Source organism: Sceloporus undulatus, chromosome 3 (genome assembly GCF_019175285.1).
Source record: "Sceloporus undulatus isolate JIND9_A2432 ecotype Alabama chromosome 3, SceUnd_v1.1, whole genome shotgun sequence".
NCBI classification, from domain to species: domain Eukaryota; kingdom Metazoa; phylum Chordata; class Lepidosauria; order Squamata; family Phrynosomatidae; genus Sceloporus; species Sceloporus undulatus.
Genome location: NC_056524.1, coordinates 113,092,347 through 113,111,792, shown reverse-complemented (window position 1 = coordinate 113,111,792; position 19,446 = coordinate 113,092,347). Strand labels below are relative to the sequence as shown.

The 19,446-nt window shown below is 39.6% G+C and overlaps 1 protein-coding gene across 1 annotated transcript in view; it reads left to right on the top strand.

Annotated features, from left to right (window-relative positions):
• The window catches only part of PCCA (propionyl-CoA carboxylase subunit alpha), a 305,865-nt gene that overhangs the window by 271,149 nt on the left and 15,270 nt on the right, over nucleotides 1-19,446 (top strand). The gene's annotated exons all lie outside the window — the stretch shown is intronic.

The following is a 19,446-nucleotide window of genomic DNA, read 5'->3' as shown; positions in this document are numbered from 1 at the left end:
AAATTAGGTTCTCTTTTTGCCCCAGGAATCAAAGCAAGTAAAAATGAATCAAATCCATGAGTTGATGCCACAATATGCCAGAAATCAGAAGAAAAATCAGTGAATTTCTGAGAAAATATAATAGTGTGGTTAAAACAACTGGGATCAAAGAATCAGTTGATGTTGGGTCTTGTGTTCTTGTAATTTTTAATATGTAAAGTTAGCCAAAGCTAATGTTTATAAATGCATTTCAATCTCATATTCCATCAGCCTGCTTATTAAAAATAAGTTTCCAGCTATATAATATTCCATCCTAATGTTTCAGGAAGGAAGACTTACAATTATTGATTCCAGGATATAGGTTAAATTTTGAAGAAAATTTAAAGGAATAGATGGATGAATGATTGAATGATGGTGGAGCATGCAGAAGACTCCACAATGGCAAACCTAACCACTATAATAAAATTGTAAAATGAGAGAGGAGAGGAGAAGAACAAAACAGTAAACTCTTTCGAGATGCAGCTGCCTTTTGGTCTATTGACACCATCTTTGTTTAATTTTCTGATTTGTCTTTTCCCCCTGATTAATTTTGAACCAGTAGATTAATGGGGTCTCCATAAGTCAACAGGTAACTTGGCAAGTCAGAAGGAAAAAAAGGACATTACACTACTTTGCCCAGAAACAGCATATGTTTGGGAGCAAATAACATGCTCTGACTTAAAGGCACATAACAACAACAAGGATCTTATCAGGGTATGCTCTGACAATAGAAAAGCTGGAAATATTTAACTTTCTGTTGCCTCTACACCATTCAAGTTCCTTGTCATGACAGTAACCTTTTATGTTTCTTTCTTCTCTTTCCAAAAATCTGGAAGTTCAGCGCTCTAAATCTCCTTCTTCCAATAGGAAAAAAATCAGTCTTGTTCTGTGTGGACCACATTAACAAGTTTTTCCATGCCATTGCTCTATAGGGTTGTTCCCAATAAACCAGGCCACCCAAAATAGGGCCCAAGTAACAATCAATGATGTGCTCTTGGTTTTAAACATATAGTGCAGCAACACTGCTCTCACTTTTTTGAGACCATTGTTTGCTTTTTCAGAAAAGAACCACACTTACCTCCATTACTGACTAATACGTAATGCTAACGTTCATATAGGAAACCATGTACTATTGTACCTGTATGTGCAATTCCAGCCAGTAGAAAACTATAAAACAAAGTATTCAAATGGATCTTGTAATATCTTGGAGACATGGGGCTGTAACAAACGGCCCTGAAGGGGCTGCTTCATGCCGCCCCTTTGAATGCCAGATTGGGGTCACAGCAACTGTGACCCGTGACATTGCATTCATCCCATCCTTATCCTGTCAATGAAGTGCAATGGTCCTATCACTTTTTATTCACGATGGTTTCCCGTGAATAAAGAGTGATGGGACCATTGCATTTTATTGATGGGATAAGGACAGGATGAACGCGATGTTGTGGGATGTGGTATAATAATGTGCAATCATGTGATAAGGACAGGAGAGTCTCGTTTCTCTCCTGTCCTTTCTCTCCATTTGATGATCTCCATAGAATCATAGAGTTAGAAGAGAGCTCAAGGGCCATTCAGTCCAACCTCCTGCTATGCAGGAATACTCAATCAAAGCACCCCCAACAAATGGCCATCCAGCATCTGTTTAAAAAACTCCAAAGAAGGAGACTCCACCACACTCTGAGGCAGTGTATTCCACTGTCTAACAGCTCTTTATGTCAGGAGTTTTTTCCTAATATTGAGGTGGAATCTTTTTTTCCTGTAGTTTTAATCCCCTGACCATGATCCTATTCTTTGGTGCTGCAGAAAACAAACTTGCTCCATCTTCTTTATGACATCCTTTCAAATATTTAAACAGGGCTATTACATCACCTAATTTTCTCTTGTCCAGGCTAGACATACCCAGCTCTCTAAGTCGCTCCTCATAGGGCATGGTTTCCAGACCTTTTACCATTGTAGATCACCTCCTGTGAATGCGGTCCAGCTTCCCAACATGCTCCAGCAACTTTTAGTTAGTCTTAAAGATGCTCCAAGATCCCTTTGCATACCCTTTGCATATTTTCCAGACTAACATGGCTATATCTTTGAATTATAAAACAAAGTGACACTATTAGAATCATGCCCTTTTTCAAAAAGCTTCATTTGTAAACTAACTCAAAGTAAATATTTTCACATGTGGAAGCACATGCATAGCACAGTGGAGACACATATAACACACTCTTCTAACATTTGTGCACTTTTAGATGAATGTTTGTTGTTGGTAACTGCCCTCACGTCAATCTCAACCCATGTACCAAATATAAATCACTATCCTTTGGTGATATAACAAAATCAGTCTCAAATATCAAGCCTGAGATTATTCTTTATTTTAATAAAACTGACATAATTTTTTTGTCTGCTGTTTAATGAAAATTGATTGAACCTTTGCTTTTTTTTTACACAACAAAAACCTTACATTCATTAACCATGTTTTGAAGGGATTATTGCAATTATATTGTAATAGCTGATCCATTCCAGATAACATCTTCATCATGTCAGCTGGTTTTGTAAATGGAAGAAAAGCTCACTGTAATCCTTTTAGTTGTTTACATGAAAAGGAAAAACTCCATCTGTATATTGCACATTTTATTATGACATAAAAACACATATATCTGAACATGTGAAATTCTCAATTTTACTATATTTGCCCATAATAAATAATAAAAAAATATTGCTTGGTTTTCAGACATCATTTATAACAATACATCACCTTATGTTTTTCAGGCGATTGCATGAAGTATCATTTTTCTTAAACATGCATTTAAAAGATAAGAGCCTCTATTCATTGTCTCATATGACACATATAGTGTGTGTGTGTGTGCGCGCCTTCAAGTTATCTGTTGACATATGGCGGCCTCATGAATTTCATTGAATTTTCTTAGGCAAAGAATACTCAAGGTGTTTTTGCCTATCCTGTTTCTAATTACAGTTGGCCCTGTATCTGTTTTGGGACACACACCCCCACGAGTTCCAAAACCTGCACATATTCAAGCCCCATAGGTTTGAATGGGGCATGTGCATGTGTGGCTTGCACCACGGACGCACGCCACATTGGCATTAATGACAGTTGCCCCTCTGCAGATTTTCAGTTCAGCGCATCTCAAGTCCAGGAACTTAGAGGGGCAACTGTAATTTGTCAGAGTACATTTCTTTTGTAGGATTATTATCATAAGCCATTCACCTGGCCACATATGGATTGATTATATCTGGTCAAATTCCATATTTCAGAAATTGCCAGTGAATGATCATAAAGTTGCTTGGAAATAAAACCAGTCCAAAGGATGGTCATACTTGACGAAGCAATTGACTAGCAGGTCCATGGGCCCAGGCAAATCAGCTATCCATCCTTCCTACTCACCTGTCAAAGAGATGCATATCTTTTCCCAAGCAGGTATTTCTGATGCTCCAGAAGTAGTTTATACCCATCTCTCATTATGAAAGGTCTTTCGTGTCCTCTTCCACTGTACATATCTTGTATATTTCATGTGTGTTAGAGCCTACTTGACTATGAATAGAACTTCCTTGTGCAATGAATTCATCATGGAAAAGAGGGTGAACAGATGACACAGGCTGGGGCTCCAAAATTTGTGGCAAAGATTCTCTTGGGAGGGAGAGAGTAGGGAAGATGCACAAGCCTGGAGGAAGATGCAGGTCCCCATCTTGGTGCATACTTAGCTTATATCTTGTCTATGCTGAAGCTAGTCTGTATTAATCGGCCTTCCGATTCATATCATAACCTCATTAGTTCTGGGGGGGAAATGTTAGAAATAGAGCATCTAATACTATTGATTGTATTAACACATTTCCTTTGTGATAAAAATTGTCCTTGTTGACTTTTAGATTTGCTAAATGAAAGGGAGATTGAGAAAGAAACTAAGTGATTTATGAATGGACAGTCTCAATGCATAGGCCCAGGAGTGATTAAGTGATGGATTGTGTCAGCATAACATATTGACATTATCAATTGGATGTTATCAAACAGCTTAAGCTAATGGAATGATTTACTTCATGTTTAACTGCCTTTTTCAATTAAAGGTAGCAAATGCTGTGGGACTTGAGCATAAGTGAACAAACCATATATTTTCTCCTGTTAACACCAGCATCGTGGACATGCAAGTGATAGCAGTGTTACTTCTATTGCTGCAGGCTGTAATGGTTTAGTTTAAATAGACTGGGAGAAGCAGAGTGATTAATGATTAGGAATGGGGCTCTCAGGCAGATTCACAGCTCTTTTTTCTCCATGCATTTCCATTTGTGTCAACTAGCTACACACTTGGGAGGTGTTATTTCCCTGTAGTCAACGTAGTTTTTTTTCCCTGCTGCTACTTTCCCCCATCTTCTTAGTCCCTTTGGTTGCCCAGCCCTAGCTCACATTTCTTTGGAGTTGTCAGCTTTGCTAATGATAAAAGAGGATTATGTACCACTCTTCATTCGTTTACTGACAAAAAATTTCAACTGCTGAACTTCAGTGTCATGGCAGACACAGGGGGATTCCTTTATTGCACACCGGCACTAGGAAAGTGCAATACATCTGGGAACTACTGAAATTAGTTGAGTATTAAACTGTCATCTTGTAATAATGATAATTGCTGCATATCAAGAAATTGCAGCTGCAGTGTGCATCGTAATACACATTAGTACCCTTTAGTTAATATACTTCAGATCTCTCTATCCTTTGTGGGACTTCCTCTTGCAAGCTTTTAGAATTCTCCAAGAGTGTCAGTAATGAAGTAAACTGGGATGATGTTGTAACTGTCAACAAAAGTTTTCACAAATGGTGGTGGAGCAAGTGCCCTCCCTGCTACTGCTCTCTGACTGACCAGTGTGTGATACCCCTTCCTACACTCTGGCATGCCAGCATCTGCAGAGGCAGCTAGTAAAGTCTGGAGACATGAGGTTTTCCCACACAGCAGGTGACCCCTTGGTTTTTGCTCATCTTGCCTTTGGATCCGAATGGAACAAAAGCTCCCAATTTCCTTTCTGCCCTTGCCTTCCTACTTCCCAGAGTGACAATACTGCAGGAAAGAGAAAAAGAGCTTGTAGAGTGCTTCCCCCCTGGCAGGGCTTATGGTGCATGGATGAGTCTTGCCTGAGCTTTCACACAAGCAGCTTAGGCTGTGATCTCCCAAGGATTACCTTCCTAGTGGGCAGGAAGAAGCAGATCTCTGATCACTGATGGCAAAGGAAAGATGTCAACCATATTTTGCATAGTGTTTTTTGTTTTTGTTTTTGTTTTGTTTTTTGCCCAGCAGTGCCAGGCTCATCCATGCTACATAAGCCCAGTCAGGAGGGAGACACTCTATAAGCCCATTTCCTACTTCACACAGTTTTGTCACTCCAGGAAATGGGAAGGCAATGGCAGAAAGGAAGTTGGGAGCTTTTGCATCATTCAGGTCCATGAGCATTTGTGTGCATATTGGTGTATATGAAGCATGGTGTAGTGCTTTGAGCGCTGGACTATGACTGGAGATCAGGGTTTGAATCCCTGCGTGGTCAAGGAAATTCACAGGGTGACCAGGGCAATTCACATTCTCTCAGCCACAGAGCAAGGCAAAGTCAACCTCTGAACAAATCTTGCAACAGGGACAACAACAACAAGAACAACATTTATTTATACACCTCTCTTCACCCAAAAGGCTTTCAGAGTGGCTTACAAATTGTTAATTAGACATTTCCCTGCCCTCAGGCTTACAATCTAAAGAGACAAGACACAAAAGGAGAAGGGAATTGCAGTGGGGAAGGGGGAAAGTCCAACAGATCTTCTCTCCCACGGAGGCCTGGACCATGGCAGATGGACTTGAGGGAGGGCCCTTCTTCTTACTGATTAGGCCCAGTGGAGCTTGCCTGCCCTTCTCTCCCTCTGGATGATAGTGGATCGAGGGAGGGCCTTCTTTCAGGCAAGGCCTGATGGAGCTGGCTTGCCTTTCTCTCCTCTGGATGATGGTGGATGGAGGGAGGGCCTTCTTCTTTCAGGCAAGGTCTGACGGAGCTGGCTTGCCTTTCTCTCTTCTGGATGATGATGGATGGATGGGGGGCCTTCTTCTTTCAGGCAAGGCCTGATGGAGCTGGCTTGCTTTTCTCTCTTCTGGATGATGGTGGATGAAGGGAGGGCTTTCTTCTTTCAGGCAAGGTCTGATGGAGCTGGCTTGCCTTTCTCTCCCTACCAGCTTGAAGTCACATAATAATAAGAAGTGTGGGTGCTTGCATGAGGCAGGTAAAGAAAGAGTGTGGAATTTACATAGATGAGATTTTTAAAAAGCATGTGAAATTGACATAGATGAGACAAAAGGAAGAGGGAAGGCATTGTTACATTGTTACAAATGATATGAAGTCAGCCGTGAGCTGTTAGGTGGTACCAGTTTTTTCAAGATGGGGAATACACAGGCAAATAGCAAAGTTCTCTCCAGACAGAATGAACAGGCAACAACAAAACCATGAAGTCTGATTCATTGACTTCTTACCCCAACATCTCTTCCCTAATAATATAAATCATGAAATTGGAAACTTGCTGTGACTGTGAGAAAGAACTTGAGGTTATGGTGGACTGATCAGTCCAAAGTCAAACTTGGCACTCAAGGATCATAATGCTTTCTCATAAATCTGTGATTGAGTTATTAATCTGTATGGATTTGATCATTCCCACTCAAGATAGAGCTGAAAAAGGGTGCAGATAAGGAAAAGAAATAGGAGAAAGTTATTTAGGGCTTTTTATTTAGAAAATCAGCAGAAGGTAGACACAATAAAGTATATAAATAGGAGATGGTGTGGAGAAAATTGATAGTGATTATTTTTCCCCTCCTTTAGTACTGGGCTATTGCAGGGGAGAGATTCCTCTCCAGATTGCTAGGCAGGAGAGAACCAGCGTGGTGTAATGGTTTGAGTCTTGGACAATGACTCTGGAGACTGGAGTTCAAATCCCCATTCAGCCAAGAAGCCCACTGTGTGACCTTGGACAAGTCACTCTCAGCCTTAGAGGATGGCAACCCCACCTGAAGAAACTTGCCAAGAAAACTGCACTATAGTTTCACCTAAGGGTCGCCATAAGTCAGAAACAACTTGAAGGCACACAACAAAAAACAATAAGATTCAGGACAGGTGCAAAGAAACGCAGCTCTACAAAATATATTAATTTGGCAACCCCACCTGGGTTGCCAAAATATATTAATTTGTAGAATTTGCTGCTAAATAGTGGCCACTATTTGAGATTACTTCAAAAGGGCAAGGAGATAAGCAAATTCATGGCAGGATGGGTGTGTGTGTCTAACAATGGTTATCCACTGTCTTAACTCAATGGAGCCTTCATGGCTGCAAACTTTGGAAGGAAGTTGCATTCAAGTCCTGCTTGAGGGCTTCCAGGATATATATATATATATATTTTGCAAGAAACAAGAAGATGTACTTGATTGATGATGAGTCAGATCCCAGCAGGACTATTTTATATGTGGAGTGAGGTAGGAGGAAGCATGTTTGGGCTTTCCAGCATTTTAGTCAACATTTTCATTCTTAGGTGTTCAGTAAGAAAAAGTGGAGAGGAAAAACTTTGTGTGTGTGTGTGTGTGTGTGTGTGTGTGGTGAGAAAGAGTCCATTATCCATGTAAAGAATCCTCAAAAGTAAGGCTGTTATTGCTTTAAAACACACACACACGCACACACAATCACCTTTCTTTCCAAAGCAAAATCAGTATCCTAGAAGCTATTCAAATCAGAAAATCTGATCATTAGGATCAGATGCAATGCAATCACAGTACTGAATTTGCTCTTTTAAAATATTGTTCAGCAATAGCTTTTAGAGTGAGGTTTAAACTGTTTGTTCGGCATGGAATCAGAAACATAATAGTATAAACTTAACTACATCATATAAAACAGTGACATTCTATTGCTTATCTATTACCTGCAACCAGGGCAGCCAAAGATATTATCCTTTGTGGCTGTGTTTCCCTAGAACAGATCCGCACAACTGGTAACCTGCCAAGCTAAATGTCAGATGCTCAGGAACCTGTTTTGTGTACCCTTCCCCAAGCAGGTTGCCTAAAGAGCAGCTCACTGTTTGCTTAGCAGCAGAATACTAGTAAATATGAATATGTGGCTCCAGGCCTCTGTTTAGCTTACTAGGCTACTAGTGTGTGAATCTTCCATCTAGAACTCTCATTCACTTTCTATTTCAAACCATACATCTTCCAACTTCTCTCAACACCCCAAAAACCTCTGTGACACAAGACTTTATCACATGAGGTTATAAAGGTGGAATTTGAACCCATCTTTGGAGGGTACTTACCATACCATATTTGTCCTGCTGCTGTTGTGCATTCTATTTGTTACTGTTGGGCATTTTTTCATTGGCAAGCAAAAGTCAATAGGCTCTTAATCTCACTGGTAGTCACTAGCTGAAGATTAATGATGTAAATTTCATAAAGAGTTTAGTTTGAATATTCTGTGTCTATTACTTTATTATTTGAGGTGTTTAAAATACTCCTTAAAACATAGAAATAAGAATGAAGTGCATCTCTTCCCCCCCCCCCCTCTTTTTTGACAGAAATCAGGGCTGTGACTTGGAAAAAAAAGTATCAGGGATTTGTAAAGTCAAAGGTTTTCATGGCTGGCACCCATAGTTTTTTGTGGATTTTTCGGGCTATGTGGCCATGTTCTAGCACAGTTTCTTTCTGACGTTTCACCAGCATCTGTGGCTGGCATCTTCTCTGATGCTGGCGAAACATCAGATAGAAACTCTGCTAGAACATGGCCACATAGCCCAAAAAACCCACAGAAAACTATCAGGGATTTGATTGTAAATATCTAAATGCAAACATTGTTAAGACCAAGATTTGGGCCGGTGAGTATACATAGGCACATATTTCTACATGCTATTAAAATAAAAAATGTCTATCCATGTGATCCTCTGAAGTCTAGTACATCTATCATATATATGAGGATTGGAGGCAGGAGAGTGCACCACACTTTACACTGGGGTAAGAATCCTGTGGCCTTCCAGACATGAAATTCCCAGAAATCTTAATCGTCTAGGAGCTTACATTTCTGGGATTAGCAGTCTGGAGGGCTGCATAATTCCCACCCTGCTTTAGATATCATAACCATTCATTCTTGTATACATATTGGTTCTATGGAAGGAAAGTAATGAAAGAGATTCTTGCTTTGCTGTGACCAGCAAAAGAGCATATATTGATAGAACATGCCAGTAAAACAATTCTGTTGGTTTCTTTTAGCCATCAAGTTAAACCATGACCTTTGTTAAAGGCAGTGGTTCCCAAACTTTTCGCCCTTGTGACCCCCTTTACACCTGTGGATGTCACCCACCCACCCACTTGACATATGAATATAAATATTTTGTTTAATTATGTGTGTGTCTTTTCATTCACACATTCATATACATTCATATCTTAACATTTTATGAGGAAATAGCTTCCCTCCCTTCCTTCTCCTCCTGCCGTGAGTGGAGGCTCCAAGTGCTCTCCTTGCCTTCCTCTTCCCCTCCAGGACAGAAAAGGCTGGGAAGCAGAAAAGGAGGAGGAGGGATCAGGGCCACCAAGTCACCCCAATTGAGCAACTCTAACCCCCCCCCAGGGGGTTCCACTCACATTTGAGAACCATAGCTTTGGGCCATTTTTTAAAAAGTGTACATGTAAATGATTTAACAGTTTTAGCTGTTTCTGCTGTTTTAGCTTGTTGAACTGTTTAATAAACTTTTTATCATGTTTAAGCTATTTTATTGTTTTTATCTGGAATTGTTTTAATTGGATGTTATCATCAGATTTCAGGATAGAAATATTTTTTAAAAATAAACATTAATTCTCTATGTTAATATAAAGTTAAATATATAGGTAGAAGACCAAGAGTGGGTCTGGCGTATTCTGGCTCTGACGTTGTCCCCAATTCTCCCTGTTACCTGAGCACTCTGGAGTGATGTTGGGTGGCTGTCTATATGCACATCCCACTGTGCCTCCTGGCACTGGCGCAATTAAAAAATGAGGCATCCAGGGATGTTGAAAATGAGGCACCCAGGGATGATCACACAACTGGGCACCTCATTGTGACTTCAGATGGAGTAACTTGCCCCAGCAGGTACAGCAGCAGGTAGCAAAGCAGGATGCTATGTAAACACTGGCTGGTATCAGTCTGGCATGGTCCAGATTTTCGTAGAAAATTAGGAGCAGATGGTGAATTTGTAAAACCAGATTAAGTCAAGGTTGGTCTGGATTCAGTGCAGAACTGGCCTTCTCATATGAAGACTGTCTGTACTCGAATCGGTCCTTTGGCTCTGCCTCATTTGGATAGGGTGGCATGAAGGTGAGGGAAACTGATATAAACGGTCCATGTAGACATCCCTTAAGAGTTTGGAAAAGTTGTATCTCTGGTAAGTGATAGACCATGCTCTTGCTGTTAGTAATTCTCTTGTATGAAAATGCCTTGTTAAGTATTGCACTAGGTTTAAGTGGTTTAAGTGTTGTAGTGGTTTAAATATTGCACTAGGTTTACAGTGGTTTAAGAGGCCGTGGTACACTGATTTATTGTATTGCACTAGGACTCTGGGAAGCCAGGGTTCAAATCCCTGCTCAAAGCCATGTGAGCCCCTGGGCAAGTCATATATCCTGACCTTAGGCAATGGCAACTCTTTTTGGAATAATTCTTGCCAAGAAACCCCTGTGATACGGTTGCTATAAATTGGAAATAATTTGAAGGCACATAACAACAAAATTATATTGACTTGATATTTATGTACAATAGTTTCTAGGGTACTTTTGCTTTGAACTCTCTTTGGCTTGCCTAACTGAAGAGTTTTGTTTATCTTGAATGTCATTACTTGTATTATATATAGGAATTTATATCTCTCTGCAGAAAATACTTGCATTTGTAATTTTATGAGTGTTACTTAAAGCTATTGCGTTGAATCTTTTTTTCCCGTTTCACCCTGTTAACTTTTGTTTGTCACAATTTCTTGCAAGAAGTCTATTCATAAACAAAACTGGTGGTACGTTACAGAACAACAATCTTATGATGGCAGAAGTTTCTGTAGACTTGAGTCTATTTCATGTATCTGATAATGAAGGTGTTGTCTTGTCTATAAAAGCTTATGCCACAATAAAACAGTTAGTCTTTAATGTACCCCAGGACTCTTTGTTATCCTTGCTAGGGTAGGCTAACATGTCCACCCCCACTGGAATTCATTGAACACATGTCTTCATTTAGTTTTCTGTTGACACCATTGCCTGCTTAAAGATACAGCTCCTAAGCAATGAGGTAAACTCTTTCTAAAGCATCAGTATGGCACTTTTTTGTAGTTTTTTCAAGAAGTCTTCAGCTCATGAGCAGGTTTCAAAGGAACCTCATCTCCATATGGTTTTTCTGGCTAATCCTTTATCCACCATCTTCAGCTCTCATTCCCTTGCTTTCTTGCCTGTGGCTACGTTTCTATCTCTGCATCAATTAGCCCAGTGATTTATACAACAAGCAAGCAGTTTAGAGGTAAATGGTACACAATTAACATCTCATTCCACCATAAAGGGTATGCTAAATACCCCAGTCACTGCTTTCTCTGCCTGGAATTGAAATAAGTGTTTGTCCTAATTCATATGCTATCTGATGTGAAGTGGGTCTGCTTTGTGCTGCACTACACCATTAATCTAATTATAGATAGCTGCAAATGAAGTGCTGTCTGAGCACAGAGGCTGAAGAAAAATAGCGCTTTTGTCATTTAGCATGACTCTGTGAAGCAAGATCACACTTTGCATGGCAAGCTGGCCAAATGGAGATCTGAATAATATTGCTGCCTGTTGCATGCTTTCTAATTACAAGAGCCTTGTAAACAGAAGTAGGTGCTGGTGTAAATAGAGCTGTAGATACGCTGTCATGTGGCTTATAGGAGGAAAATCCTCGGAGTGCTGTTGTATTAAATGATGCATCCTGATTGACAGCTACCTTGAGACTGCGTTGATGGAGTTGTCAAAGCATTATGCTAACAGGCTGCTCCAGTGACTGCAGATGTACAGAGCTCTGCTATTCAAACTGCTTTCTAACTGTTATCTGTTCATTTTACGTTGTTCAGCTGTGTTGTAACTCCACATAAGGAGGACAGCTACAAGCTTTATTTCTGTATGCTTTTGACTCTGACTGCTCAACCTTAACCTAAAGTGGAAGGAATCTGTTTTGTGAAGCCTTAATCCTTATTGGGGAGTTTCCCCCACTGGGGTGTGATGTATTACTCGGTGGATTTAAAGGTGGGAAGTGTGAACAAAATTAATTGCTATTTTAATTAAGTTTTTTCTTCCTGGGATACCTACTGCATAGTGGTGACATCTCTTTTCTATTCCCCCATCCATTATATGTGTTTTTAGTAGCCCCTTTTGTATTATATATTAGAAGAAGGGTTTGCTACTCCTGCCTGAACTACAGATTATTTTATGCTGGGAAAGTGAACCTTTACCTTTGGCTATAAATTAACTCCAAAGACCCTTAGCTGACATTCCTGTTAACAGTGTGAGGTAGCTCATTTTTCTTAGCAAAATGCTCACTGAGAACATGTTCGCACAGATAATGTCTCACAGGAACTAGGATCTTCAAGTTTAAATTAAATCACTACTTTGGTTGATCACAGCACTGCGCTTTTTCAGTTGCTGCAATCATAGGCATTCTTCTCAAGTAATGGTGGCTGGAAGCTAAGCAACGTCAACCTGGTTAGTACTTGGATGGGAAGCAGCCAACAAATAGTAAGTGCTATAGGCTATATTTTTCAGAATAAGGAATTGGCAAAATTACCTCTGACTATTCTAGCCAAAGAAAACTCTGTGAAATTCATGGTGTTGCCATAAGTTGAAGAAAAAATTGAAGGCACAGACACACACAATGGTGGTTGTATCAATAGAGAGCTGTGGGATGATAGTCCGTCCACCATATTTAACCAATTTATAGAATGAAACTGAAACAAGATGGATACTTCCAAGCTTTTAAGGATAAATAACCTAAATACACATTTTTCAGTTTATGCCATGCCAACTAACCTAATGAGAACGTTGAAGTTTAAAGAGAAATGGTATAAGACAATATAGGGTACACTTTTAAAGATATTTACTAGAAACTAAATCCCATTTAATTTAGAGAGCCTTCTATCTGAATAACCAAGAAGATGTGTTCTGTTCGGAGATAACAGGAATGAGTGCCAGTTGTATGCCATCTAACATACTAGAAATGCTGGTCATTCAAATGCACAGTTTCTAATCTCTTGTTAAATTCTTAGTGCAAATACTTATTAGCCATGTAGCAAAGCGAATTTCTCTTGTAGTCAGCTGTGGCAGACAAGGAATCCTGTGCCATGTTAAAAACTGTACATTCGTTGTAGCATCATATTTCATAGACTGGCAATGCATGAAGTGTTCTCTTTAGTTGGACTCCTCAGGGCTAAAGTAGACTTCACCCTAAGCTGACTGAATTAGAACTGATCAAGAAGTATGTTTCTGTCCATTTAGCTTTGAACAAATATACTGTGGTTTCTTGATCCCAGTACCAGTGCTGATACAGAAAAAAAAACTGGGGTGACTGGGTTATCAGCTATTACCACTGTGATGTATAGTCACTTTGCTTATCTTACGAGATCCTATCATGGAGTTTTCTTGTCAGTGTTCTTCAAAAGGGGTTTGCCATTGCCATCCTGTGAGGCTGAGAAGAGTGTAACTTGCCCAGGGTCACCCAGTGGGTTTACATGATCAAGCTGGAATTCAAACTGAATCATAGTCCAATGCTCAAACCACTACACCACACTGGCTCTCCCATCCTTGTGGTTTCAGACAAAAACAAACTTCTGAAGCCTCTCCTAGTTTGCATGCACTTCCTTATTATTATTAGTTCATCTTAACCACATTCTGGTGTTATTTGGACACATATGTCCTCGTTTTCATCTGTGAAATGTTGGAAGGTATGAAGCTAAGCAGGGTTAGCTCTGGTTAGTACTTGAATGGGACTGACAAGGAATACCAGGTGCTGTAGGCTAAATTTCAAAGAAATGGAAACCCACCTCTTGAATATTCCTTGCCTAAGAAATACCCATGAAATTTACGGAGTCACCCTAAATTGGCAGGTGACTTGAAGGTACACACACACAACAATACCGGACCAATGGACTTATTCAGTGTGAAGCAGTTTTCTATTCCATTCAGGATCTTTTTTTTTCTTGCCGGTGAACTGTGACTGGGAAGGGTCAGGCTCAGCAAGGATGAAAGAAGGTGAACTGGTATTCCATGTTAGGTTACCCAAAGTAGTCTTTTTTAAGGCAAACCTGGCTACTGTTTCCCTCTACAGTTGTTCAGTTCATGATTCTTGTAAATGTCCTCCTGCCCTTGCAGCATTTGTAGGCCGCCACTTTACTCATCACTTTCACAAAGTTTAAAGGGGAGAGAAACCCCTGACTGAGAGCCCTGGTCTTTAATTTAAGCCTTGGTTACCTTCCAGTTGGACTAAAAATGCAGGGATTGTGATTTGGTGGTATTTGTAAGCTTTCAGTCATCTTTGTTTCTGAGCCAGGCATTGTTTTGGTCTTCCACAGTCCTGCGCATTTCTCAGATGAGCCTACATGTTAACATCCTTGGTATGTGCTCTACAGCTCACAGGCACCCCTCTGTCAGGCTGCTTTTTAATGCCGAGGAACTGTTTTACAAAGGAATGCTCTTAAGAGGGGGGAGGAGGATGTTTACTGGGGTTCAGAAATGCATAATGTGTGTGTGTGTGTGTGTGTGTGTGTGTGTGTGTGTGTGTGTGTAGATATGTGTATGTGTGTGTATGGGGGAGAGAGAGAGAGAGAGATCACCCTTGCCTATACTACTTTGTAATCCTATGTTCAGAGGGGTCATTTGTCCCCAACTGTGCCCCCAACCAAAGGCCCTTCCTTAGAAGTTGACTTGGGGTTTTGTTTTGTTTTTTGCTTTTTTTATTACAATAGCTCATTTCCCCCCTCAAAACAGTCTAAAGAACAATAAACAAATACAAAAGGAAAGGGAACAGCTCATCAATAACAAAGGCCTGCATTTGAAAGCTTTTGGCTTACTGATTCTCACATCTCATTCCAAGGAAAGCAGGAGTCCTGCAGAGAAAGGAATCTAGAAGATAGGGAAATATGAAAACAGAAAAAACAGAATAGCTGGTAGGGCCTGTGATGGTTGACAAGAGAAAAGGAAGCTTTTTACTACACAACAGTTGGGAACAGTTTCTTGCTCCCCCATTTTAACAGTCAATGTTACAAGCCTGATTGTTCTTTGGAGGAACAAACAACATAGTTTTCAAGCTGGATATTTTTTTTAAAAAAATGTTTCCAAGATTAAGCAACAACTGAATGCATCACTTATAATCTACAGCCAAATAATGTGGAACAGCTAGTGTCAGTCTAGAGAAGCTAACTTGATACGTATTTCCTTCCAAGATACAGGTTATTTTTATTATTATTTCGAAAGTATTTGTTGAAGGAAGACATTTGCTATGGATACCAAAACTCTGCAATTTAATGTAATTATATCCCTCCCAGGCTTAATGAAAGACTTTTAACTACAATTTATCTTTTGATAAATAGACCCTCTGACCAGAATGTTTATTAGAGTGACAGCAGAATTTACTCTATAAGCTTTTCCCCCTTGCCACATGACTCAAGCGAATTTTAATAGAAGCAAAAAGCTTTCATGGCACTGTAATTTTCACTGAAGGATCATATCCTTTAAAAACTGACAGACACTTGTATGTCTTGACTGCAAAACAGTCAAGAGCAAAGAAGCGGAAGATGTTGTTATTTGGCCTGTCACCGAGTATAGCAATTCCGTTGGCAACTTTTGCTATCAAACCCCATCAACCCTCCTTTTCTTCTCCTCTCTGGGTTGCAAACATGCTTCCATGGTGTGATGTTGGGTTCTTTATTTGAAAGAGAGATTTTGGAGACAACCATTTTGGTAATAGTGGCAACTAAAAAGATTCTTTTCCTCTTCTTAAGAAAATGCAAACTGACAGAAATAAAATTATGTCTGTCAGGTAATTTAAGTTTTAAGACTGGAGAACCGGCAAGTGAGCTACTAGAGCTGCATTTTCAGTATATTTTTGGTGTCCCTTGTCTGTGTGCTTTATTAGCTTGCTATACACCTGGGGTTATTCCTCCATGCAGTCTAAACTTCTAGGTCCCAGTTTTGGGAAATCCTGGATAACTGCTTTTACCAAAGCTACCTTGGAATGTCCCTGGGCTAATATTAAACTAATGCAACCACTGATTTATATGTGTATTTGAGGGGAGATATTATTAATTCTCCCAAGGATATTTCTTTTCAGATCAGAGATTTTTGAATGTTTGTACAATGTAAATAATTGTATATAGAGACTCGAACAGTCACCATCTCTTTTTCTGAGCAACATTGATGTTAAGGATACATAAGGCAGACACACATTACTGTTTAATACTAGGTCATGGTGCAGATTCACTAAATGTTGTTATTGATGTTGTTGTTAACTATGTATGTCAGTTACTGATGTTGTCTTGGCCCCTTTCTTTTGGTTAGATTTAGCAGGCTTAACAGCCACATGGATGCTTTGCTTAGTGTACCAAGATGTTATTTCTGCATTGGAAGCTTAAATTTTTATTTAATAGATATGAAGAAGTGGCTTGAGTTCCATAAAATCTCATACCAAAACAAACCAGTTAGTCTTAAAAGTACCATAAGACTCTTCCTACATTTCCTTCTTCCTTATCGTTTAATACTGAAATCAACAAATATGGCTGTCTCTTCCAAAACTGCCAGTACAAGTTGAGTCTCACATATCTGAAATGTTTGGGACCAGAAGTGTTTTGGATTTCGGAATTTTGTGGATTTTGAAATACCTGTATTTGCATATGCATCCATAATGAGATATCTTAGAAATGGGACATAAGTCTAAACACAAAATCCATTTACGTTTCATATACACCTTGTACGCATAGCCTGAATGTAGTTTTATACAACATGAGACAAAGATTGTAAACATTGAACAGTCAGAAAGCAAAGTCACTACCTCAGCCACTCATGAAAGAAATTGTGGTTTTTTGAGTATTTTGGATTTTGGAATTCAGATAAAGAAAAGTCAACCTATATTTGCATATACATAATGAGATATCTTGGATGGGACTCAACTCTACACACAAAATTTATGTTTCATGTATACCTTATACACATAGCTGCAAGGTAATTTTATATACTCTATTTTAAAATCATTTTGTGCATGAAACAAAATCTGTGTACATTGAACTATCAAAAAGTAAAAGTATCATCTTGACCACCCATGTGAACAATTTTGGATTTTGGAATTCTGGATGAAGGATACCCCCAACTTGTATTATTATTGGTTTACTGCTTTTTGCTTTTTATAGAAAGTTATGTATTTTGTTATTTTCTACCTTGGCCTGGCAACTCTGTTTTTTCTTTCTTTCTGTTTCTTTATGTATGTGATGTATTGCAGAGTTTAGGAAGTTGTATAGAAGCCATTAGAAGCAGTGCAGTGCAGTGCAGTGGTTTAAGTGCTAGACTAGGACTCCAGGAGACCAGGCTGCAAATCCCACACAGGCCATGAAAACCTTCATGGAGACCTTGGGCAAGTCACACTTTCTCAGGCTTAGAGGATGGCAGTGACAGCTCCTCCCCCAAGAAATCATACCAAAACAACTCCTGTGATAGGTTTGCCACAAGTTGGAAATGACTTGAAGGCACACGACAGCAACAATATAGAAGCTGCACTGGAATGCGTGGGCATTGCATAAAGGCATGAATCTGTGTTACCAGCCCTATATTGCATTTGAGACGATTGATGTTGGATTGTGTTTCATGTGGTTAAAATACTTAACCATTCCTGATTAACTTACTTTCACCCTCACTGTTGTATAACAGCTCAAACGAAAGAGAGAGAGAGAGAGAGAGAGAGAGAGTCCATTCTATTGGGTAATTTGGTTTCATTTTAGTTTTCTCTTTGTTCACCAGAAATCAGTGGGTTTCAAACTGTACTTTTCAGAACCCAGGTGTTCTCAACCTGTGGGTCGCAATCCTTTTGGGGGTTGAACGACCCTTTCAAAGGGGTCGCCTAAGACCATCCGAAAACAGTAGCAAAATTACAGTTATGAAGTAGCAACGGAAATAATTTTATGGTTGGAGGTCCCCACAACATGAGGAACTGTATTAAAGGGTCATGGCATTAGGAAGGTTGAGAACCACCATCCTAGAGGTTGTTTGTCCAGCCATTCTGTTCTGCTTGTATTAGATGACTGGGAAGATTCTAGAGAGCTCTCTATTTGCTTTGAAAGACCTTATGAGTACTTCATACCAAAAGAGATGTTGTTGTTGTGCACCTTCAAGCTGTTTCTGGCCCTGAGGTGAGCCTATCTTGGGTTTTTCTGGTTCCGAGAGTGTGTGACTTGTCCAAGGTCACCCAGTGGTCAAACGGGGAATCAAATATTGGTCTCCAGAGTCAAAGTCAAACACTCAGACCACTGCACCAAGTAGGTTTGATAATTAACCCTGACAGTGTAGTGTAAAACCCATACTCTACAATGGGTAGGGATAGCATAGCGGATGGATCAATGTAAAGAAGGGCCTGAGGATTTTGAACTCCTCTGCCATAGGTTATCAGATGGTTTACACATATTTGCACAATGGGGTGAAAAGTGCACGTAACTTTGTTTTAGTAGTGAAAGTCCAATTATAGAAAATAACAACCACCAACAGCTGAGATACTGATGCCAGCTGATGCTGGAGCAAACTGGATTATTATATGCCCTTCCAAAGCAGCATTTATTATCAATACCGTTGATAATAAACTGGTGGTAGAAGCCAAAAACTAGTAACTTTCTCACAGAGACCTGCTGCCATCTACTGGAATTCTGAATGCAGTGTCCTGGGTGGGCTTTACTAATTTGTGCCATAGCAATGAAAACTGATTTAGCTACCAAGTATGATCCGTCTTTTCAGATTAAAACAAAAACAGGCAAAAAAAAAAAAAAAAAAAAAAAAAGGGGGGGGGGTCAATTGCAGAATTTTGTTAACCTATTAGGTAAAAAATACCTTTTTAACAAGGATCATGTTAATTAGTCTTTTCTCCCTTTAAAAAAGTGTGTAATTCTTGGGATATAATATAATAGTTGTTTGGCAAAGCAAAGAATTTTGTATAGCACAGAAAATGACACTGGATGATGATAATGACAGTGACAACAATTATGATTTAGGTCACCTAATCAACATAGCTTCTACTTTGAGCCTTTTAAAATGGAGCTATATAAATAAAAATTTGGATTATTACACTCCTGTTGCCTTCATCATGTAAGAATCTGGGAGGCTTCTGTGTGCACAAAGTCCGTGAACTTTGTTCCACTGTGCAGACAAATATCAAGCTCCGAATTCG